At 40.9% G+C, this 24,433-nt stretch overlaps 1 long non-coding RNA gene across 2 annotated transcripts in view; it reads left to right on the top strand.

Moving 5' to 3' along the window:
- Positions 1-24,433, top strand: part of LOC122461782 — a 114,017-nt gene that overhangs the window by 15,741 nt on the left and 73,843 nt on the right. The window contains exons 3-4 of one of the 2 annotated variants that reach the window (XR_006283955.1): positions 832-1,025; positions 1,682-2,306. The exons of the other annotated variant lie outside the window; for it this stretch is intronic. This is a non-coding gene — a long non-coding RNA (uncharacterized LOC122461782). Of the gene's footprint in view, positions 1-831; positions 1,026-1,681; positions 2,307-24,433 lie in introns of those variants that run through there. 2 annotated transcript variants of the gene reach the window in all.

The raw sequence follows: 24,433 nt of genomic DNA, 5'->3' as shown, positions 1-24,433 counted from the left end.
GAGGAGAAATGGGAGCTCTTGTCTAATGTAAATGATCTGTCGTACTTCCAGTATTCAAAGTCAGGCAGAAGATAAGTGTTCTCAAATGTAAGATGAAGAGTAAGGCACTGAAGTTTCAGTTCACAAATGCAAGGAGTTCATAACATACACAAGAGGAGCTAAACTTATGCTGAATGATGGAGACTAAAACCATGTGGGTATAACCGAGTGATCGGTTGATTTTCATAACTGATTGTTAATATAGACGTGCAATTTATACAGCAGGGACAGAAAGGGAACAAGAGATGGGGTAGGTGGTGCTTTACAGCACAAGTATATACAGTGTCAGCAAGATGCAATTTGACAATGAAGCGTGCATTGGTGAAGTTCTGTAGGTGAGGATATAAGAAATTAAAAAAACAATAGAGAAGTTACAGTGTGCATCTGCTATGGACCACAGGGGCTTGAGGAGAGAGAGAAAGAAATATACGTGCGAGTAGTTGTAGATAACTATGCAAGGGGAATGATGGAAGCCTTATTACTTGGGACACTTAAAAATGAACAGGACAAAGCACTAGCAAATATATCCTGGGGGAGAACACACCTGTGCTGCCAGACTAAATGATCCCATGGGCCTTTTCTATATCTAACTTCTGGGGGACAAGTAGGAATCAATCCTCTTCAGGATTTTTTACATAGAAAGGGGGAGGGTCTGGCGGCTTCCATGGCACCATCTCCCCCTAACCAAGGGTCTGCACAGGAGTAGTGAGCAGACAAAGGATCAGAAGGGGCTAACTTGGGGCCACAGTTGGGAGGGGGACACACACCATCCCTTTCCTCTTACTCCCACAGTTCTACAGAGAATACATGCTGATGGTAGTATAGAGAAATCTGTCTTTGGGAATATGTCCTTGGGGATCCCAGGATCTGAAGAACTTGGGGGTTGGACTACCTGCGTCTTCCATGGTGTAGAATGGGAAACCAACCCTTCCCCCTCAATGGATCAATTTGGAGGAAAGGCCACAAGGTTTTCTTTTCCTCAGAAGGTACAATCCTAACCTATGACTTTATTATTCTAACATTGTACAATTTATTTTTAACATAGTTACTGTAGATCCTCATTTGTCCCACTTTCATAAACTTCTTATCCCCATTAAAACCTTATTTGTTCCACTTTTCAGCAAAGCTTCTATAGTAGAATGTAATAATCAGAAAAGTAACTTTTCCCACAAGGAATAATTGCCTCCTTCTGGCAGGAGGCTTTCCTGCAACTGACTCCCTGCTGATCAGCCATTTGGTGGCTGTCAGAGGAAGCAGAGGGAGTTTCTTGAGACTGCTGCAGTCAGCAACAGGCACTGCCCTCTGCTGCCTCCTGTATCTCCCCTTCAGCTGGCAGAAAGTTGGTTGAGGGGTAATAAATACATTATTAGGTTGAATTCTGCCTTTGAACACACATGCATAACTGATACTGATGTCAAGGGGAATTGAGGGCAGAATGTGGCCACTGCTGTATAATATCCTATGTCTTTCCTTGTATGAAAATAACTGAATATTGGTTGACCTAGGGTCAGCTTCTGCTCTCTAACTGGTGTATATCTAGAGTAAATCCATTTAAGTCAATGGAGTAACTCCAGTCTTATAGTAGCGTACTAAGATCAGAATGTACTCCTCTCTTCCCCCATACCCTCATTATCTCCTACAGGCAGATGGCTAAAGGAAATGCAGAAGCTATGAGCTGGAGTCTCATTTCCTTTTGTATGATACTCCTGGATGGCTTGCAGTCACTGCAGATTTTAAACAGCCAAAGTCTTCCACAAAGGACAAAATTATGTTCAAAATCCTGCAGCCCTTACTTCTATGAGAGGTCTTTTACCGTCTTTACTCCTACAAGTAGTCTTGTTGCAACTTATTGAACTACTGGGGAAGGAAGGGCTATTTGAGTGAGTAAGGCTCAGGATTGGGCCCTAAATAAGAAAGTAAACCCAGAAAAGGCTTAATTCTTTAGCAGTCAATCTGATTGTCACAATGAATGATGTTTTTAAGGTCTTTTCTGAAGTACACTCCAGGTACATTATGCACCCAAGTGCTGTTTGGCATGCCCGAAAAAACACTTAGCTTCAACTCAGATCAAAGTTCTTGACAATCAATCAACTATCTTTTTTTCAGCTTCTTATTGTTCAAGCAACAGTATAAATGATTTGTATGGAAAGTATATCTTAAGGAGGTTGGGTCTTGTCTCCACACAAACTTACACCACTTCAACTAAAGTTGTGATTTTTTTTTATGTAGATAATTTTTCTTAATTCAGTTTGAGTTACTTATTTCAATTTAATGAGGTAAAAGAAGTGGATTAAGTTAAATTGAGGTAAGACACTCAAAGCACTGTCTACAAAGAGCTTTATAAAATTGGTTTAAAAACTGAGTTAAATTTAAACTGGTGTAATTTCTGTGTTCTGACAAGGCCTCAAAGTTTTCAGTTACAGTTAGCAATTTCTACTGCTGCAAATGGTTAACTCATAAAACTATTTGCTTTATCTTTTGTAATCCCCTTACAAAAGTATCCCGTAACAATCTCTTTATGTGCTCCGCAATCTGTACATTCCTATGACGGATGGCTTGGTCTGTCTTAAAAACACGTTTCAAATAAATCAGCACTGACCAGATCACTCTACATCTGAACCAAGTTTTAGACATGGCTTAGACAAGTCAACTCTGTCTTCTGCCATTGCCTTCTCATATGCTGAATTTATGAGTCATCAGCAAAGTGAATGTTCTCATGCTGTGTTTTGGGTCACCACTCACAACTTCCATCTTCTGTGTGAAAACAGGCATGCCATGTAACCATTCCCAGGCTTGGTGTAAGAAAGGGAGCTGTGATTATTCACTGACTCATAGACAAAGTGAGTACAGAAGTGTAAGACGTGGGAGTAAGACAGTGACATGGACTGAAAAGAGTCTAAGATCAGTAAACTTAGTGAGAATGATGCTACTAGCATAGGATCAGAGATGGGTCAGCTCCTGCTTTGGTGGGAAAGTGGGAGCTACCGAGGCCTCCTTCCTTTGGGCCCACCTTGCAGATACCAGCCAAAGCTGTAACCTGCGTGGAAGGACTGGTCCTGACTAACAACACTAAACCACAAAGGGGTGCAGGAGGAAGGGAGCCAGGGATTCACCCCCTGGCACCAGCCAGCAGAGCTGGCCAACCACAGAGAGAAATGCATGCTGTATTTAATGGGAGTAGCAGCAGGAGATGTATTCATCTCACCTGGGAGCTTTGGGGGTCTACCCCATCCTGAACACAGGCCCATGCCTGCTGATGCAGTAGTATGGTTAAATCTAATGTGTGAACATGTCAAGACCTAGTTAGAAACAAGGTGGTTGTCATCTTATTCTGTGTGTAACTTTTCATTTACTCAGATGGGATGAATAGTGAGAATTCTTTACATAGTAAAGAGAAAAAGATAAGCAGCAATATCCTAGAAACTGAACATCCTAAAATTAGACCAAGCTGGAACTCTAATATGCATAATCCTAATGTGCTGTTCAACGCACACACATTCCTTTAGAAGTCAAATTCCTTTATCAGGCACCAACAAACATGTAGCTTACACAAAGTGACTAATTGACTGGGTAGGCAGTCATATAATAGCTAGTCAGGGAAAAATTTTAGCCCTTTAACAATATTTTCTATATAGTAACATTTGTCCAAATTACTTATACAGTAATATAGTAAGGGTCAGGTTAAGTTCCTCAGCATGGAAGAACTATGTTTCCATTCATTGCATGGAAGGCTGGCAGGTGTGCAAGCAGACATGCAGGATGATGCTTTCCTCTGCAAAACTAGCCTAAAAATCTTAGGCCTGGTCTACACTACGAGTTTATGTAGGATTTAGCAGCATTAAATCCGAATTAACCCTGCACCCGTCCACACAACAAAGCTATTTTTTTGACATAAAGGACTCTTAAAACCGATTTCTGTACTCCTCCCCAACAAGGGGATTAGCGCTGAAATCGACATCGCCATTTCGAGTTAGGGTTAGTGTGGATGCAATTCGAAGGTATTGGTCTCCGGTAGCTATCCCACAGTGCACCATTGTGACTGCTCTGGACAGCACTCTGAACTCGGATGCATTGGCCAGGTGTACAGGAAAAGCCCCGGGGAACTTTTGGATCTCATTTCCTGTTTGGCCAGGTGAGCTCATCAGCACAGGTGACCATGCAGTCCCAGAATCGAAAAAGAGCTCCAGCATGGACTGAACTGGAGGTATGGGATCTGATCACTGTATGGGGAGAGGAATCCATGCTATCAGAACTACGTTCCAAAAGACGAAATGCCAAAACATTTCAAAAAATCTCAGAGGCCATGAGGGACAGAGGCTACATCAGGGGTGCAACACAGTGCCGTGTGAAACTTAAGGAGCTCAGACAAGCGTACCAGAAAACCAAAGAATCAAACGGACGCTTCGGGACAGAGCCCCAGACATGCCGCTTCTATGCTGAGCTGCATGCTATTATAGGGGGGGCCGCCACCACTACCCCACCCCTGTCCATGGACTCCGAAGATGGGGTACTCTCCGCCATGGCTGAGGATTTTGCAGATGGGGAAGATGAAGAGGACAAGCTTGGGGAGAGCACACAGCACACCGTTCTCCCCGACAGCCAGGATCTTTTTATCACCCTGACTGAAATACCCTCCCAACCCAACAAAGCCAGAGAAGGGACCTCTTGTGAGTGTACCTTTTTAAATATAATACATGTTATAAAAGCAAGCATTTTTTAATGATTAAGTAGCCCTGAGGACTTGGGATGCATTCGTGGCCAGTACTGCTACTGGAAAAGTCTGTTAACGTGTCAGGATGCAGCGGAAATCCTCCAGGGACATCTCCATGAAGCTCTCCTGGAGTACAGAGTGCCGCAGATCCTGGGAATTACTAGTCTGTTAAATAACTAAAGTTACCATTTCATTTCAAATAATATGAAGCCTAAAAGTCTTTGAATAATCTGTAGTTGTCATTAAAATTGTTACATTTATGATTGTTATCCAAGTAAGATGGTTTAGATCCAAATGATGTTGTAGAACTCTCTGCTTCTTGGGTATTGGAAATTTCTTTTTTATATCTTTGCTCCTTTCAATGCCCTAAACCTTCAGAGTTGTAGACCTGGTCTACACTAGGAACTTACGTTGGTATAGCTATATCTCTCAGGGGGTGTGGAAAAACCCACATGCTGAGCGATATAGCTTTACCTAAATAAGTTCCTAGTGTAGTGCTAGGTCAAAGGAAGAATTCTTCTGTCAACCTAGCTACCACCTCTCAAGCAAATAGATTACCTATGCTGATGAAAGAAGCTCTCCCATCAGTGTGGGTAGTGTCTATACTGAAGCACTACAGTGGCATAGCTGCAGCATTTCAAGGGTTGACAAACCTGTATTTTTAATTATTCCATTAGTGTGATTTTTAAAATTTAGCAAAACATCTTATTTGGAAAAGCAGTATCGTTGTAGCTGTGTTGGTCCCAGGATATTAGAGAGGCAAGGTGGGTGAGGTAATATCTTTTATTGTACCAACTTCTCTGGGTGAGAGAGACAAGCTTTCGAGACACACAGAGCTTCTTTTCCAGACCTCAAGTAGAGCTCTGTGTGGCTTGAAAGCTTGTCTCTCTCACCCAGAGAAGTTGGTCCAATAAAAGATATTACCTTACCCACTTTGTCTCTCTTATTTTAAAATGGTAGTTGTTAGATCAAGGATTCATAGTCTTTTGGGGTTTAACTATGGCTTTCAGAGGCTATAAGAACTGCTCTCCCCTCCCCCCAATTTTCTGTGATGTCATGCATTTCCTTAATTAATATTTGCAAGACCACATTCTTAAAACAGCCTCATCATGGTTTCTAAATTCATGCATGCGAATCAGACCGATGGGCATCAACTAGGATGTGTGCATGCAAATTTGGGTATGCATAGCCTATTTGTGTATGCAAATTCTATCATAATTGCACATGCAAATGAGCATCTGCTAGTGAAGAGGCTATTTTATGGAGTCTTCAGGTAAGACAACTATAAATCTACTAACCATCCCTTACTCTCATTCATAACCCAGCCCCCTAGAAAGAGACATCCATGCTCTCCTGTGGAGAACATCTCTAAGGTATTCATTAGTCCTCAATTTCTCAGCTCCCTCCCTCTTTCCCCCATGCTTATCATTAGAACTATATGTAGTTTAAAAAAACCTGATGAAACTTTTTCTAAAAATAAAATGTGCTTTTTTTTAGACCACAATTAATTTTTTTCATTAATTAACAAACAATAATAATAAGTAACATTTTGGCTTAAAATTTGTGTTCCAGTTCAGTTTTTGGTTTTCAAAAACTGGGGAAAAAATTATGCAAATCACTTCTTAAAGACCTAAAGTTTTGTTGAAAAGCCTGAATATTTTCACACACAACTTTTTTTAAAAAAAAAAGTTACCACAAAAATTATGTTTTACCAGCTCTAATTAACAGTGCCTCTTGTAGGTAGATCTAAATCATAAAAAATAAACATAAACAAACAACTGTGTGCCAGGACAATCTGGGGAAGGCTGAGAAGAGCAGCAAGGTCAAGAGTGTGGAGGAGTAAAGAATATGCATACAATCCACTCTCTAGCAAGCCCTCTAGTACCCTACCTTGTCTAATCCTGGAGCCCCCTTGTGACCCGAGATTCTGCAACCTTTCAGAAACAGTCCTGCAGCCTGAAAGAAATAATCCCCTTGACTGGAATTAAACATACAAGGTACATCAAAATAACCAATCTCAGAACATCAGCAGCACACAGCTGGGGGGGGGGTACCAGCATCAAACTTTTTTTTGTACAGAGGATGTGGAGAAATTATAGACCTTTATTCACGAGAAAGAGGGATCATAATCTAGAGTGAAACCTGTTATTCAGAAACCTGATTTTGCAGTCCTTCCTCATGCAAAACTCCCATTGACCCTAACTGGAGTTAAGCATGCAAGAGGGGTACAGGATCAGGCCTTCAGAAAGGAAAAAACAGAGACCTAAGGCAATGATCAACTGATCAGCTTTGCTCATTTAAACAAAAGATAAACATATAAAAAGCATGCCAATTACTGTCGAAACTGTTTTCAAAACAACAATTTTACATGTCTCTCTCTAATTGGATTGTACATCAAAGTTATTGAACTGTCAAAAGTCAATGAAACACTGTCTGAGGAAGGGCCCCAGAAACAAGTTCTGCAATTAGCATATCCTGTTTATAGTTTGCATTCCGTTTTCCAATCTGAGCTATTGTTAGCAACTTGTTTAGTTGGGGAAAAGTTTACACTTAGGACCAGATTGTGCCCAGCCCTTGAGAGGTTGCAAAAAGCTTTTTCCATTTGAATCTTATACACAGGGACCTCACACTATTGCATCCTGTGCTTTGAATGCAGGGACACCACCTCATGTGCCAAAGGGGCAAGGAAGAGACAGGGCCTTCTTTTATAGACTAGACAGTGGAACTGGAGCTGGTTGTCTGCAGAGGGGAGAGCATGCTGAATAGAGCTGGGTGAATAACCAACGTTTTGGTTCATTTTGGGTAAAACAATGTGTTTCAACAAAATTGAAATGTTGTGATTTGATTTTGAGCATTTATAGGTTTTTAAAAAACAATTAAAGGAGATTTTTGAAACAAAATAGTTTCAAACTGAAGTATTTAATTTTTTAAAAAAAGAACAAAATGAAACATTTAGACTCTTCAGAATTTTTTTTTCTCTCCCCGTAAACCAACAGTTTGGTGACGTTGATATGGATTTGTGCAATGTTTTGGTATTCCCAAATCTGCATTCCCCCCCAAAAAGGAGCTAGTGTGAAATCTTGCCCAGCTCTAATGCTGAGCAATCCTACGCTGAAGGGAATTTCCCCACATTCCGCAAAGCTCCCCGCAAAATAGCATGGGTTCTTGCAGCCCTGTTAAGGGCTTGTGGCTTGATGGCGCAGTCTGGATCCTTGTGTGCATGAAAATCATTACTAACTATTTAACTGTTCCTAGGTTAATAGAAGTCAAAGCAAGGAAGTGAGATTGAGAGACCCAAAAATGTCAGTGTATTTTTCACTGTATCAACTTGTTCCCAAAGGACAGCTCAGTGTGCAAAAGTAGCACCTGCAAAGAACAAAATTAGACACAGCATGCAATCTATTTATACTCGCTGTGTCCAACGTACAGATAAGACATTTGACAACAACTGAATGCTGCAGATCCCTCTCCTCCTCTGACCTTATTCATACAAGGGTTCCTATTCTATTTGTTTGCTTATTGTAGGATGGTGACCATATAAAACGATGGGTTGCAATTGGCTCTTGATAGATCCTCTTAAAGGCATGCTCCATGCCGAACGTAATGATAAATAAACATTAACATAAGAGTTTCGAGTACTTATAACCAACCTGCTTCCTAAACTAAGTGCTCAATTAGTCCTTGAGGTCCCCTGTGCTATCACACATGCCTGTGGGTCTCACAGGAGACACTGGCACCTTTGCAGACAGGAGGGGGCAAGTCCACTTTTTGTAGTTGTTCCATGTGCAGGGTCTCTGTCTCACCTTGATGTGATAGTTGCCTGTCTGTGACCTCTTGGGCAAAATGGCAGTGTCAGTTACCCTTACCAGTTCCTTACCTCCAGCTCTTCTGGGATTTGGAGAAGTTGTCACCTATTTCTTTGGAGTAGGTGTCCATTTGGGGTGATAACCTCATACACCTGTAGGCAACTTCTTGTGACACCAGTGCTGGTTGCGACGATTGTTTCCCAGGGGACAGGTTTTTCCTGAGCCACCAACAAGGGCTCTTTCCCTTGACTTAGCTTGTAGTTTTGGTATAAATGACAAGCCTTAACAACTTCCTCAGTGTTGATGTCCATTTGACATCAGTTTAAAACATATATCCCAGATTCCTCCTACTTCCTGTCCTCCAAATTCCTCCTGGCTCTTGCACGTCCCCGTATTTGCCCCAAATCTCTTCTTCTGCCTGTCCTCCACATTTCTCTCTATCCATACATGCCACACTTTGCCCAGCACACATCCACCAATTTCTTCCACCCTACTTCAAATGCACGCCCTTAGTTTCCCCCCTCCTACTCTCCCTGTTGAGTAGATCTGATGCAGCAAGGAGCTTTTTGAAAAGAACTATTTAGGATTAAGAGTAACTTTTTATCATTATTTTTCATAAATGAAAGCTTATGAGCAGAGACTCGTGCTTAAAAATCTCCATCAAGGAAGATTCTTTCAAAGTGGCTGCCAACTCCCATTGATCTCAATGGAACTGAGATCACAGGTGTCCTCATTGGAAGTGCCCTCTGAAAATGCAGCCACCTTCTACTGCTTCCAGTCAGAGTGAAGCGAGCAGCCAACTTTATTAACAGCAGCCTGGTTGCTCAGTCTCATTGGGATGAATGGGAAATGGCAACCCTTTTTCAAAGAGGGCAGTTCTTTGTGCCATTCTCTCTTCTAGGACGTTATTGGGCCGCACTGTTGAAGCTTTCAGTTATGAAGAATAAAGGGAAAATTACCATTACTTCTTTAAAAAATATATAGTCTTCAAATGTATCTCTGATGGATAAGATGTCAGTGAGTTATATAAGAGGCCCCAATTTTAAATTCATTTCCACTCTTACTTTTGAACAAATTTAATTGTCAAGTCTCATAAAATTCATTCGGTATTCAAAAAGTACTGTAATTTTGGGGCAACTATACTGTGTTCTTCATACAAAACAAAAAAGTTGAATTTCTGCATTGTGTAAAATTCAGCTCCACCTTTATTATGGAACAGTGAGTGATGCTTCCATAATGTGCTGCTGAGTTGCTTGTTTTTCTCTGTTAAAAATGTTTGCTAAATTTGTTTTGCAAAAAGTAAACATAAGAGGCCACTGTAGAAAGGGAAAAGCACAGAGGCCATGTCACACTACAAAGTTGAGTTATGTTGGTGTAGGGCTGCCAAAGTTTGTGTATCACGTGGGTGTGCGCACACTTGGTGGCTTGCATTGGCATTGTGCTGTACCCACCAGAAGCGCATGCATCAACATTAAATGTGGTGCATACCAGGTGAGTATCCCAGTGTGCCCCGTGCTGTTGTCTAGAACAATGTGCAGTGCTTTGTGAGATAATAGCAATTCACCCAGGGATTTCTGGGAGTTCTCAATCAAGTTCCCACCGTGCTGTTTTTTCCATCCTGTAATTTTTCACTCCCACAGTCCCATGTGGTGCCTCTCCGTCTCCATCATCACTCTGACAGAAGCATTGATCCTGCAGAGTTTGTAACAGTTTTCATGAGCATTGCTGATACATGATGCATGATCATCCAGTATTTGTAGCAGCGCTCCCTCAAGCTCCACAAACAGGACTGTGACAAGGAAGATGCAGAGCTCTTTGAGCACAATAACTGGATGCTGATGGACATAGCAAAAGGGAAAAAAAAAATTCCAGGTTGCTGGTGGTGTTCATGGAGCAGCTCCATATAGTAGAGTGCCGCTTCTGGGCCTGAGAAACAAGCACTGACTGATTGAATTGCATTGTAATGCATGTTTGGGATGATGAGCAGTGGCTGCACAACTTTCAGATGCAAAAGTTCCTGGATCTGTGCGCCAAGCCCACCCCGCCCTTCTGGCACAAGGATGAGAGCTGCATGGACAGCTGGGAAGCGAAAGGAAACTTGTGACACCAGCTTGCTGCTTGCCAATCATTTCAGAGTTGGAAAATCCACAGGGGGGCTATTGTGATCCAAGTGTGAAATGCCATTAAATGTCTCCTGCTACACAGAGCTGTTACTCTTGGCAATAGTGGATAGATTTGCAGCAATGTGGTTCCAGAACTGTGGTGGGGTGACAGACTGCACGCATATCCCTATTTTGGCACCAGCCCACCTTGCCCCACAGTACTTCAACAGAAAAGGCTTCTTTTCTATGGTTATGCAAGCACTAGTGGATCACCATGGGTATTTCACTGATATTATTGTGGGCTGGTCAGAAAACGTGCATGACTCTTGCATTTTTAAGAACACAGGATTTCTTGAAAAGCTGCAAGCATGGACATTCTTTCCTGACCAGTGGATTATCATTAATGATGTTGAAATGCCAGCCCTTTCTGTGGCTGACTGATAGAACTTTATTTTAAAGCTTCCCTCAGCTGCATAGTTCCATGGATGGCTCTTCTAATAGCTCTTGTGTCTGGCTGTTCAAATTCACCTTACCCCTCCAGCTGGTGGCAGCTTTTCCCCCTTTGCCTCACAGATATTATGTAGTACACAACATGCAGCTATAACCATTGGATCTCACTGAGAAAAAAATCACAATCCAGTGAGTAAACAATGCCAGCATCCCTTCATTCTATCAAAGGCACATTAAATGATTCTGCGTCTGCTGAGCTAGTAGCTGAATCTTTTGCTCTCTTACTTTCATGAAATAGTGTCTGTCTTGTATACTTTAGATTATATATTTGCCTGCCACTATGAATTCTGTAATATTTGATGTATGTTTATAAATATGGCTGTTTTTTGCCTCCTGCGATGCTTGGTGTGAACTAAAAGATACTCTGACTTTCCAAAAATAGAACTGCATTGTGTACAAAACAGCAGTTAACAAAATTAAAGTGCAAACATAAACATACAAGGGTCCAAAAATCCTATACCACTGTTAACGGGGTGAACCTTACTTTACAATCCCAAGTGAAAATGGAAGTAAACAATGAACATTTACATCCATGTATGTAACTGATGGTTCAATGTAGTCCCTTGTGGTTACATATTCATTGTCCTGTAGTTTCCCACAAGTCAGAATATGTGTAGCTATGTTTCCTCTTGTTATCCCCTATGGATTGGTAAGGGTAAAGATGTACATTGTGGTGCCATGTAGTAGGTTAGGGAGCAGTGACTATGAAGCTCTCCATGGAGCACAAAGGTGGTTGAGTCCAGGATCTTTGGGCTGGTAGGTCAGCCATGCTCCTCAGCATTTGTGTTTGTTGCCTGAGCAACCCCATTATGTCCTGCTGCATTTTTCCAATGTGCACCCCAATCCTTTTGTCTCTCCTGCAGCAACTGCTCTGTTCACTCTTGATCTTTTTCATGGTCGTGTTATGATGGGGCCCTCCAAGAACCTATGACCATGGTATGAGGCATAGTGACTTGAAGAATCTAACCGAATTATCCTCCCTACTTCTGTTTCTTCTCCTCCTGATCAGAGTCAGACATTCAGTGGGCATGAAAGCAGCACCCCTCCAGGCCATGCCTGGCTGAAGAGAATAATACTTCTTGCCTGCTCTAGGCAGGAGCATGTCTAGTAGCTCTGCGTGTTGAGCAGTCGTATGCAAGCAACAACAGTAAGCTGCTAAGCGTGTTTGCCAAGGTGGGTTATGGGGAAAAGGCATTTCAAAAACACGCTGGGGTTTTAAAAAGGGCAAGTGTGGGGTGGGCTTCCAGTCTGTGACCCTTGGGCAGTGAAGGTCAAAATTGTGACCAGAGTGGTCACTGTTGCAGGGACAGAGGTAGTGTGAGATGGCTGCTGGCGACTGTTAGGGTTGACCATAGTCTGCATCTCTGAGGGGGGCAGTGTTACTGCGTGGTTGTAACTGGGCACTTAACGTTAGCAAGAGACAAACTTTAGTGTAGACACATGCATAACTAGGTTGATGCAGATCAACTTACGTGGACCTAACTTTGTAGTTAAACCATGCTGGAAAATTGCTGAGCTGTGGGGAAACATGCCATAGTGAGAATATGGGATAATAAAACTGTGGCTGAATTGAAAAGCATACATTTTACCAACTGATACCATAAGCAGTTTACAACACATAAAATATTGAATAGGAGATTGATGAGTTTGTGTGTCCTGTTCTGTGGTGTGAGAGCCATTCTAGTCCCGCAGTAGGTACTTAGGCTATGAAAATTGCTCTTTTCTATGTGCAAGTTTAATTATAACATTTGTGCCTGCATGATCTCAGTTTTTTTTCTTATTGAATTCTAGTATCAGTTTGTATTGAATAATTTTCAAATAATATAAATCAGTGGATTCTTATCTTGTATGTCACACCACATGGCTGACTATGTGCCTCTTAAGGTGATTTAGGAAAGCAAGATGTTGTTTCAACTACAGGATTTATTTTGGAAAATGGGTACAGTCTGTGCTATTTTGTCTTTTGATCTAACTCAAGGGTTGGCAACCTTCAGCATGCGACCCATCAGCGTAATCCGCAGGCGGGCCATGAGACATTTTGTTTATGTTGACCATCAGCAGACATGGCCTCCAGCAGCTCCCATTAACTGGGAACGGCAAACTGTGGCCACTGGGAGCTGTGAGGGGGAGGGAGGTGCATGCCTGCAGACGGTCAACATAAACAAAATGTCTTGTGGCCCACCAGCAGATTACCCTGGTGGGCTGTGTGCCAAAGGTTGCCAACTCCGGTCTAGATTTTTTAAAAGATATGGTTTGTACCACTCCTACAGTCAACGTATGAGGGTAAAGAAACATGCAACATATACACCATCCACCATCAAAGTTTCAGACTCTTCAATGTGACTTTTATAATTTAACATTATACTCCATTTTCCAAGAAATATTGCAGAAACCACTATCCCATGGCTTCCCAACCATAAGTAATAGATAAAAATCCGCAAGTGTTCTCAGTAATATCCTGATCATGACGTTCCAGGAATCTCCAAAATACAAGTTTTAGCATAGTGAGTCCATTTATCACATAGATAAGGTTTATGTTCTTTTAAGAAATGGAATGTGCCTGAAAGTGTCAGGCATGTTAAGAAAAGCCGCAATAAAGAATTAAGCCGCTGATCCCAAATACTGGATAATCATACTTCTGATCTGTGTTTTTAGTTTCAGAGATGTCTACTTCAGTCAGATTTACCTCTGTTCACAAAGCTTCAGGGGTCAGCCCACTTTTATGAATGTAATGTTATTAACCTTAAAATGCTGAATGGTTAAACAGATAATACATATTGGGTTTTAAGGTAAAAAGCAAACCCCATCTAAATCACTTAAAGCTGTCTACATTCTTGCTCTTATCTCTGTGGCTCATTGTGGGATTTGCTCTATAGTATCTAATAATATTTGACCCTACAGTCTACTGGAGAACACACAGAAGGCCCCTTTGAAAAATGAGTCCTATTTAAGTCCCATGCTGTTCCCACTGAACTCAATAATAAATTAACATGTATCAGGCAAGATCCTACTGGCATATCTAACATATTTCCTTGGAGCCTATCTATTAGGCTATAAACTGACTTCTGAAGATGTGCCATTAAAGATTTAAAACATTTTTATATGAACTTCATGAGAATTAATTTCTCATACCAGGCATTACACGTTTATCATTAAACCTGAGCTCTGCCTCAGAGTGAGGTGTGTGAGTGATAAGCTAGTGTGCTGAATGTTGATCTAACTTGTCATGATTGGATCAGGTTTTTGAGACTGCACTGTGCTGGATGGATTGTCAATGAGAAGACTATCAATATTAGCAATCCCTTCATTGGAGGGACAGTTTTGTGAACAGAATATCTCCTGGATATCAAGGTTTCAGCCAACTATTTAGCCAGGTCTTAGCCAACCAATTAGTGAACCAGTTATGAAAAGTTCAGGGGAAAGGGGTGGGGGAGAGAGAGTGGATCAAACCTCCCCACTCCCAGAATGGAAAGATGGTTTCTAGGTTTATGGTGGCACGGGAGAGATCTGTAGTAGTTATAAATTGCTATTCCAGGTACATGGAATTTATCCAGCTGGCACAGAGTAGATCCCTATGTGTTGCACTTCTAGTCACTTTCTTATTCATCATTGTGCAATCATTGTGACTGACTATGGCCAATTAGGCTTTTATAGCTTTGGAAAAGACTATGCAACAGACTGACATTTCCTCAGAGCAATATAGAGAAGAGAGGATGGTGTCAAATTTTACACAAAGCCAATCAATCAGTCACGACCTCACATTTTTATCATTTAGTTCTATGCACCTCCACCCCAGAATATATACAGCCTTGGATATGTGGGTAAGTGACTGTCACTTCAGTAAAAGACTGCAAATTAAATTGGAAGAGGGAAGATATGTGTATTGGGCTATCTGAGTTAATGTGCAAGCTGGGCATGTGCAGGACTGAAGTTTAGAACGGGAAAGAGTCTGGAACATTATCCTGGACCCTCCCACAGCATGTAGAATGGGAGAGGTGGGGACAACACACCAGAGCATGCAGCAGCTTTTAAAATTTCCTTCAGTAGATAGAAAAGGAGTACTTGTGGCACCTTAGAGACTAACAAATTCTGAATGCATCTGATGAAGTGAGCTGTAGCTCACAAAAGCACCACTTCAGTAGATAGAGGTGGCAGCAGCAGGGGAAGGAGAAACTCATGTTTCTACATCAGTTGTCTGCTTTGTGTATTTCTTTCCCTCCCTAAGCTCCTCTATACAGACCCAGCTGTGGCTTCTTCCTGCTAGTCAACACGTGAAGGGGCTTGGCCTGCCAGTCTCTTCCTCTGGCCTCCAAGGAGAACCCCAGGTCCCCCAAAGGCAGTAAAAGAGGAGGCCACCCCAACTATCTGCTCTAGCACTTTCAAGCTCACCTCAGAGGGGAGAGGAACAAAATGGAAGATAGGAGTGTGACAGGAGATAGAGGGAACATGAAAATGGAGAGAGAAAGGAGGGGAAAAGTAGAAGTTAAGACGGTATACAGTGGGTAAAATTAAACACTCCATTCCAGTTTTCGAGAGATTCTCGATTCTTCAAATGAACTTCCCGTATACCAGCCAGAAGGGAGGAAGGTGCACCTTGCAACACTCCTGCATTATTGCTACCTTAAGGCTGTAGATACTTCTCTTCCAAACTTAAAGGAAGATTAAGTTAAGAGGAAAAAATGCTGGGAAAGGAAAGGTTCCTGTCAGAGGGTAACCTCACAATAGGGAATATGCAGCCAGAGACAGTACTTCCTAGGCCCAGGGAATACTGAGATGACTTCACACAAGTCTTATGCTCCCCACTTAGACGCTTTTGAAAACTCTATCAGAAATGTCTAACTCTGAGGGCTAGTCATACAAGTATAAAATATCCTGGATTTTCCAAATCCCAAGCCTTGGATATTTATAATAATTATGTCCATTTGTTTTACTTATGGTGTTATGCTCATATGGCAACACAATGTGAGTTTTAAAAAATGAATTTTGCATTGGAAGTGAAATTCCAGGGAAAAACCTGAACAAGCAGGTATTCACTACTAGGCCAAAAAACAAAAACCCAAACCACCTTACAAATATTTGTTTGAATGTTTAAACAAATATTCTTTGACTGTTTTGTGCTCTTTTTATTAAATATTCACAGCATTCTGAATTCATTAATGTGAGTATTTGTGCTGGAAATATTATTGTAGGAATTATGCTCCTCCAGTCTTGGAATAGGTGGTGGTATATTTCTGTGTGTTCGAACTCCCCTAACCATTACAACACATGTTTTGAGTACTTGCAACAAACCACCCATGAACAATCTTGAAATCAGGAATTGCTCAAAGTTTGGCAAATTTCAGATAGCAAATAAATTCAAGAAAATCAGTCTTCCAAGGGCAATTCATGGGGAGGAGGGAAAGGTGAAATGAATTGAGTAAATGTTGTGAATTATTCTCCCCTCTCTATTTAGCAGCACATTTCTGTAGTGTCTAGGAAAGGGTGAGTGCTGTTTCCTCAGTTTAGCTTACTAGCCAAGCACTTGGTACAGCTGAAGACCCCAGTCCTACAAAGCATTACACATGTGCTTAACTTTATGTACTGTGAGTAGTCTTGTTGAAGGCTATGGGACTACTCAGTGCAGACAGCGTGTGTGCAAGCCTTTGGAGGACCAGGGCCAAAGTTTGCAGAGTTTGTTTGTATTTTTATTTATTTAGCTAGTTAGTTATTTTGTCCCCTTTCTCTGAAGCATCAGAAATGACCTCAGCTGGAGATGGTGCACTGGATGGGGTAATTTGGTGTTCTGAGATGGTACTCAGCATTCTTTCAGGTGCTTGGCCAGCTGGTTCTTGCTCATGTGCTCGGGGACTGTGATCACCATAAGTGGGGTTGGAAAGGATTTGTCCCCCATGTCCGATTGGCACTAACTCTGAGGTTTGTCACCTTCCTCTGAAGCATGTGGGTCTGGATCTCTTGCTGGGATCATCAGGGTAAATCTCTCTCTCAATCAACTCCGTGCCATTGCAGGGATCTCAAGAACTGGTTTGCCTCAATCCCTCCTATTCTTACCATGTGGCACATAATAGTCTAGTCTCCTTTTGGTCTAATTCCCATTGTTGGGTTTAGTATGCGGGTGTTGGTGGCCTGTGATATACAGGCACTCAGATTGGATGATCTGGGGTACCTCCTGGCCTTAAACTCTATGATTCTATCATACTTTGCAGTAGAGAAGGATTTTGGCTTTTTCCCCATGAAGTATCACAATTCTCATATGCTGTCTGAAGTCTCATAATTCTGATATGTAATGAGTACAAGTATCTTGGTTTCAAAGCACTTGAAAGTCTTTTACTTCAGAGCACCGCTGCAGCATAATCAAGTGGATTATTATAGTTTACATCTTCTCCCAGAGGTAATTGTTAGATTATAATGCAAACTATTTTAATTATCACTAAATTCCCAGTGGCTAGAATAAGAGATACCAAAATGAACAAATTATATGCTACTTAATCAGAAAGTTCATAACTATGGGCAATGTTTCTATTATTTTGCAAACTGTAACTGTTTCTGAGTCTCATAATTATAACTGGAAATAAAACCCTGTTATGGAGTAATTACATGGACACCATTCACATGGACATCTTCCCATTTGCACAAGCCATGCTGTTAGCTAATAGTTTCAAGCTTAAAAAAAATTGAACAATAAAAGCATCACTATATTACTATTGTAACACACCATGCGCTTCCCTCATACTGTTTTGTTAAATAATCAAACTGTCCAATTGGGTAATTAGCACATCAGCTTAATGCTGGAGCTATATAAAGGCATTACAGGTGTTATTCTAGCAGATCCTTTCCTAGATAGCTGGAGCTGTGGTTTGTACTAAATGTGGCCATTTGGAATGCAAAGCAGCACTAGGGAACTGTTTCAGTCTAGCGTACATTTCAGCTGGTATTCTGTGGTTAGCACTTCTGAGAGCTGAGTGATTTTTCCTTTCTTTCTTGTATGTATATTTACCATCCATTTAAAGCAATGAAAATAAATGGCTAGATTTTCCGAAAAGCATTTAATATGCTGAACTCTTTTTGCTAAATCTTGCCATAAGCCACCGGAGCTGAAAGCCTGCTCCCATATTCCATTACCTGTCCAGGGTCCCAATGCTGAAAGTATGTTTACTTAGTAAGGTGCAATTGTCCTCAGGTCAGGGAGTATAATCTAGGATTAATAAGGTAGCAGGAACCTGAAAAAACTGTTTAACTTTATGCAATTTCATTTTTAACATACATTTAATAGCTGTTCCACAAAGTACTCTTTCAGTGTGGTTGGATTAGAAATGACTGGTCAGCCAGTATTTCTTGATGATTTAAAACTACTTTGGGATGTGCCCAGTGAAATTTACTGGAATTTTACCATTAGCTTCAATGCCAGAAGGAGGCCTCTTTGTTGCTATAATTGTTCTGCCTTCTTTTTTAAAAAAAATCCACACTCATGCAAGCAACCCCTTTGAATCCAATGGGACCAGCTGGAAAAAGTCTTACTCAACAAATAAGCGTTTCAAGTTTAAGATGTTGAGTTCTCTCTTCATTGTAGGTGAGATTACACTTTGAATAATAGACTAAATATTATTGAACACAATCATTTAATTCTTCCTGCTCACATTTACCAGGTTTCCCCTTCTCTCGCCTTCTTAAAAACCACCTCTTCCAATAGTCTCTCTCCCCTTATTATCGTAATTACAGGTGTATGACTTTATTTTAGCACACTGTAGCATGAAAGCACATTTGGGAACTAGCTTGTTTATATTACAGTATTCCAAGTATAAGCTTATACTCTTCATTGTTCATAGGCTTTTTACAGGGATCCAATGATCTACACTATACTTGTAAGGCCTGACCCTGTGGTCTTCACTGACTAAACTGGGAATTTTGCCTGAGTGAAAACTTGTTAGCTGGCTGATATTCTGTAACAAAAGCAAACCTCAAATACCACACGTCTTATAGGGGAGGAATCACAAAACAGTTCATTTCAGACATCATTCCTATGAACTCCTTCCATCTTAATCAAATGTGCACTGCAAGGCAGGTTACCACCAAAGTCTTAGCTCTGCTGGTGCTCTGTCCTGTGTTACCAGAGCAGCGTTCATTAAGAATGACAACCGCTGAAAGACAGCCTTGTACTATTGTTATCGATCAGACCTGGAAAAGGCTTGCTGTGGAAGCCTTCCTTCCCTTTCCTCATCTGCAGCTAATAGTGGGTGTGGGGGAGGAGGGAGGGGGTAGGGAAGAATGCCAGAACCTGCTGTCAAACTGAAGAGACTTTGAAAGAGGTGCTACCGCCTGTGTATAATTTACCTAATTGAAGCCAAAACAATGAGTTACCCTGGTGTGAGGAAGGGTGGGAAATCTGCTTTCATCCCACTCATGAAAAGAAAGAGAAGAGAGACACGTGGATCTACTCTATGGCTCAAGTCTGGCTGTGCTCATTGTGGTTATGAAGGATTCTTATTATTGCAGTTAATGCCAAAGGACAGCTAATGTCATTCTCCTACTAGCACCCCTAAAGAACTGAGACTTTTAATCATTAAATCTGTGTACATACAAAAAATTCAGTCATTTGGGTTGGCCACATAAATTAATGGGAAACTAGCAATATTTTGACCCTTCTTACTCCACTATGGGATAAGCCAGAAAGATCTGACTGAAATTTCACTAGGGGCTTTCAAAGATGGAAGGCTGGTAGAGTGAGAGTAATGACTGACTTCACAGATTTCCCTTGTGCAAGATGCAGAAACACAGTAATTGTAGTTGTAAAGAGTACTCAGCCGCTATACTTACGGTGTTAGGGGCATATCTAATTAGTAATGCATGTTTTAATCATTTGGCACCATTAAGTAATTTAAAATGGGTGGGAGGAGACAGGGTTTTGGTCAGCCTCAAGTACATTTTTAGTGCAGTTATTGAACAGGCCCTTATGGGTCACTTTAAGGATCAAATCATGCTCTCTCATTGGCCTTACTCAATAAGGACAGACTGCAAATTTTTATTCTAAAATATAAAAAGGTAACTTGTATTGGGACTAAGGCTAATAGTAAATTCAGTAACAATCTGAATTATGTCAATAAAGAACATAGTCTCCATTCTCATGGTCCATTTAGTTTGTTATCTTGTCTTTGACCATGACCAATATTGGATATATTATTTATGATAACAGTAGAAAACACTGATGCACCCAGCTAGTTATGAGACAGGGAAACAAAAATAGCAACATATTACAACACAAGTGTCAAGGTTCCTTCCCCACTCTGAACTCTAGGGTACAGATGTGGGGACCTGCATGAAAAACCCCCTAAGCTTATTTTTACCAGCTTAGGTTAAAAACTCCCCAAGGTACAAACTATTTTACCTTTTGCCCCTGGACTTTATTGCTGCCACCACCAAACGTCTAACAAATATATAACAGGGAAAGAGCCCTCTTGGAAATGTCTTTCCCCCCAAAATCCTCCCAAACCCTACACCCCCTTTCCTGGGGAAGGCTTGATTAAAAATCCTCACCAATTTGCATAGGTGAACACAGACCCAAACTCTTGGATCTTAAGAACAATGAAAAAGCAATCAGGTTCTTAAAATAAAAATTTTAACTGAAGAAAAAGTAAAAGAATCACCTCTGTAAAACCAGGATGGTAAATACCTTACAAGGTAATCAGATTCAAAATATAGAGAATCCCTCTAGGCAAAACATTAAGTTACAAAAAGACACAAAAACAGGAATCTACATTCCATTCAGCACAACTTATTTTATCAGCCATTTAAACAAAACAGAATCTAACGCATATCTAACTAGATTGCTTATTAGCCCTTTACAGGAGTTCTCATCAGCATTCCTGCTCTGGTCCCGGCAAAATCATCACACAGACAGAGAGAACCTTTGTTTCCCCCCACACCCCTCCAGCTTTGAAAGTATCCTGTCTCCTCATTGGTCATTTTGGTCAGGTGCCAGTGAGGTTATCCTAGCTTCTTAACTCTTTACAGGTGAAAGGGTTTTTCCTCTGGCCAGGAGGGATTTAAAGGTGTTTACCCTTCCCTTTATATTTATGACAACAAGGGACAAGGCAGTACCTTCACAACCCCCAAAATATACTTGAAAGAGGCCAGTTTCACTTGTTTAAATTACTAAAAGTTCTCATTATCTTAGTTCCCTAGGGTGCTTCCCCCACATCAGTCTTCTTGCCTGAGGTATGAGTTTTGATGATTGTAATAACTTTGTCTTGGTTTATGTAGCTGCACGTGGTGTTGGTTAGTTATCCAGTCCTCTTTTTAAAAACAAAAACAACACTGATACTGTTTGTCTTGGTGACTTTGTGTGGCAGTGAATTCTATGGAGAGAGTTAATGAGATTTCAGATCTATGCCAAAAAATAACTGGGATCAGGTCTTGAATGCAATGAAAGTATATATTACCAATGGACATAGCTTAATCTAATTTAATTTTGTGGCTAGGGTACACTTTATACTTACCTTAAAGTATTACAACCTCATTTATCTCAAATTTAAAATACAATGAGACATCTCCTAGCATATTTAGAATTTTTTGATAAAATTTCTGGAATGAAGTGAATATTATAGTATCAAAATTAATTAAAAAGTGTGTTGACCTAGATCCAGTGACCTGTATTACAAATGCAAAACCAGAGAGTCAAGCTTGCATCAGCTTAGCTTTTGTTGTGCCTGTATATTAGAAATACAAAAAGCTGCCTAATTGAATGTCTCTAAGAACTGGAGAAAGTAAAATTTAGGGGAGAGCGCATGCGGAAGAGAAATATATTTGCAAACACAAAGTAGAGAGTGCAACTTCTTATTGATACTATCAAAGGAAAAATTCCAGAACTTGCTCTGGTCCTGTTAGACTGGTAACAAGTTATTAGTAGACTGTAAGCTCTTTGGGGCAGAGGCTCTCTTACTTGGGTTGAAGTGCCCAGCACAATGAGGCACCGAATCCAAACGGGGGCCTTTAGGCACTACTACAAAACTAAACGAATGCTACAGCATCATTAGTTGTGTCCTCAGTAGAACTGGGCAGGAGTTTTAAGGAAACACTTCTGCTGGAAAATACCAATTTTTTTAAACAAACTTTTTAATGAGAGCATACCGGTTTTGATTAAACTTTTGTTGGGAAGGTTTTTCTAGTCTGGGATGGAATTTGTGGTCAGAGATACAGCCAGCCAAAATCCCAGTGGTTAGAGCACTGATTTGGAATAGAGACTTGAATCTGGGTATCTCACGTCCCAAATGAGTGCCCTAACCAGCAGGCTAGTGGCTACCCTTTTTGAATATCTTCCAATCTTTCCTCCTGGAACAGTTTCACTCTCTATTAATAATTATACATAGGGCTGGCAGGACTGACTATAGCCCAATGGTTAGGGCATGTATGTGGAAGACCCAGATTCAAGTCTGAGTTTCCCACATCGCAGGTGAGCACCCTAAACACTGGGTTATTGGCTTCTCTGGTGTAGATGTCTGTCTCTGGTTTTTCATGGGAAAAGGTCATGGTTTCCATTTCATGCTGATGCAGAACAGGAAGACGTTTTGAAATCCTTGAATATTTTCATGGGACAAAAAAAAAAAAACAGTCTGCCACCAGTTCTAGCTGTAAGATATTGCTATCTTTTCAATATCAGTGTTGCCCACTTCTTGGAGGGCTGACTCATGATTCTTGACGCTTGGGATTGACAACACTAATACAGACAAGAGAAAACATGTTTTCATGTGGAATTACTTTTATTGTAGATGGGCGGGGGAACCCCACAAATAAACAAATGCAAAGTCTCCTTGATAGAGGGGGCATAAGGTCAGCATGGGAGACTGGCTCGGTAACAGCAGCAATCTTGAATTGAATCTGTTCTCCAAGTCTGTCTGCTGTGAGGTACTAACAGATTTATTTGGGCATAAGCTTTCGTGGGTAAAAAAACCACTTTTTCAGATGCAAGGAGACTGCAGTCTGGAAATTCTTTAGAAATGTAATGGCTAAGATTATGTGTTCTAAAACATTACATCACCCCTCCTATAATCAATAAGGATTCCACATAATGTCCAGACATGGCTGTTCACCACAGAACACCTAATCTATACCAGCTTTTGATTTTATGATGACTCTGTGGTGTTTTTCTTCCAGCCCCAACTTCTGATGCCATGTAACTGAGAAGCTTAGTTTTCGTTTTTTAAGAATGAAAGTTTCTAGATGCTGTAGTTGGAAAGAAAAGCTTGAAAACATGAACCCAGATGGCAAATAAAAAAGGACCCATCTCAAAAATCTGATGATTGGATTACTAATCTCCTGATTTTTGAGAGCTTGAAGGCTTGAGGTTGGCAATGCACAGTATCCTTCCTCAGAACCAATGACAGATTTCCAAGCAAAACATGCAGCATCACCATTGCAAATTCTACTTCGGCGGTGGGGGCGTTGGCGTCTAGCCTTAGCTGTGCACTGTGTCAGTCTGACGCTTGGGACAGCCATGCTGTGAGGGGTTAGGGATTGGGGAATAATACAGAAGAACTAGCATGTCAGGTGGATGCCCAGAATTCACAGATTTAGGACCTGATTTTGTTATGAATCCTCAGGCTACATGCAACCTCGTGCAGGCAAGGTCCTGCCCTCCTTTTCCAGCTTCAAACCTCTTTCCCTGAGCAGTAAGCCTGTAGCAATTCTTTAAACTTTAAAAACTTTAAATTTGCTACACACACAAAAAAAGGTCCTATTAAAGTTAGTGGGACTCTACATGGAGTAAGGGGGTACTGAGCATGAATGTCAGAATTTGGCCCTTAGCTAATATTTTGTCTACTCCTGTTTTATATAGGATAAGCTACAGGGCTTACTTTCCTTGATTATTCCATAGTCTAACATCACTCTATCTGGAGGGTTGTTTTTTTTTCTCAATAGTCATCATAACTTCCTTTTCATAGTTTTGCCTTGTTACTATTTATGTCTCAGGTTATGTAAGTCTTGATTGCCAGGTTCAGGAGAAGTCAGTATTGGCTTATGATATGTAGAGGTCTCTGTGTTCTTTGATTGGTATTTGATTTATTTCCTTGTATTTCGTGTAAACTATCAATAAATAATGTATAAATATGACTAAGTGAAAAAGCAGTTGAGTGGTATGACTGTGTTATCTGATGCATACATCTCATGGTTTGTTGCTGTGAGCTATGTCGGGAAGCAAATATTTATACCCAAATATCATAGAAATGAGAAAATTAACCAGGAGCTAAGGAGCAGCATAACAAGAGGATGTAGCA

Source organism: Chelonia mydas, chromosome 9, assembly GCF_015237465.2.
Source record: "Chelonia mydas isolate rCheMyd1 chromosome 9, rCheMyd1.pri.v2, whole genome shotgun sequence".
Taxonomy (NCBI): Eukaryota; Metazoa; Chordata; order Testudines; family Cheloniidae; genus Chelonia; species Chelonia mydas.
The sequence above is the reverse complement of the archived record's forward strand: the minus strand, read 5'-3'. Positions and strand labels throughout refer to the sequence as shown.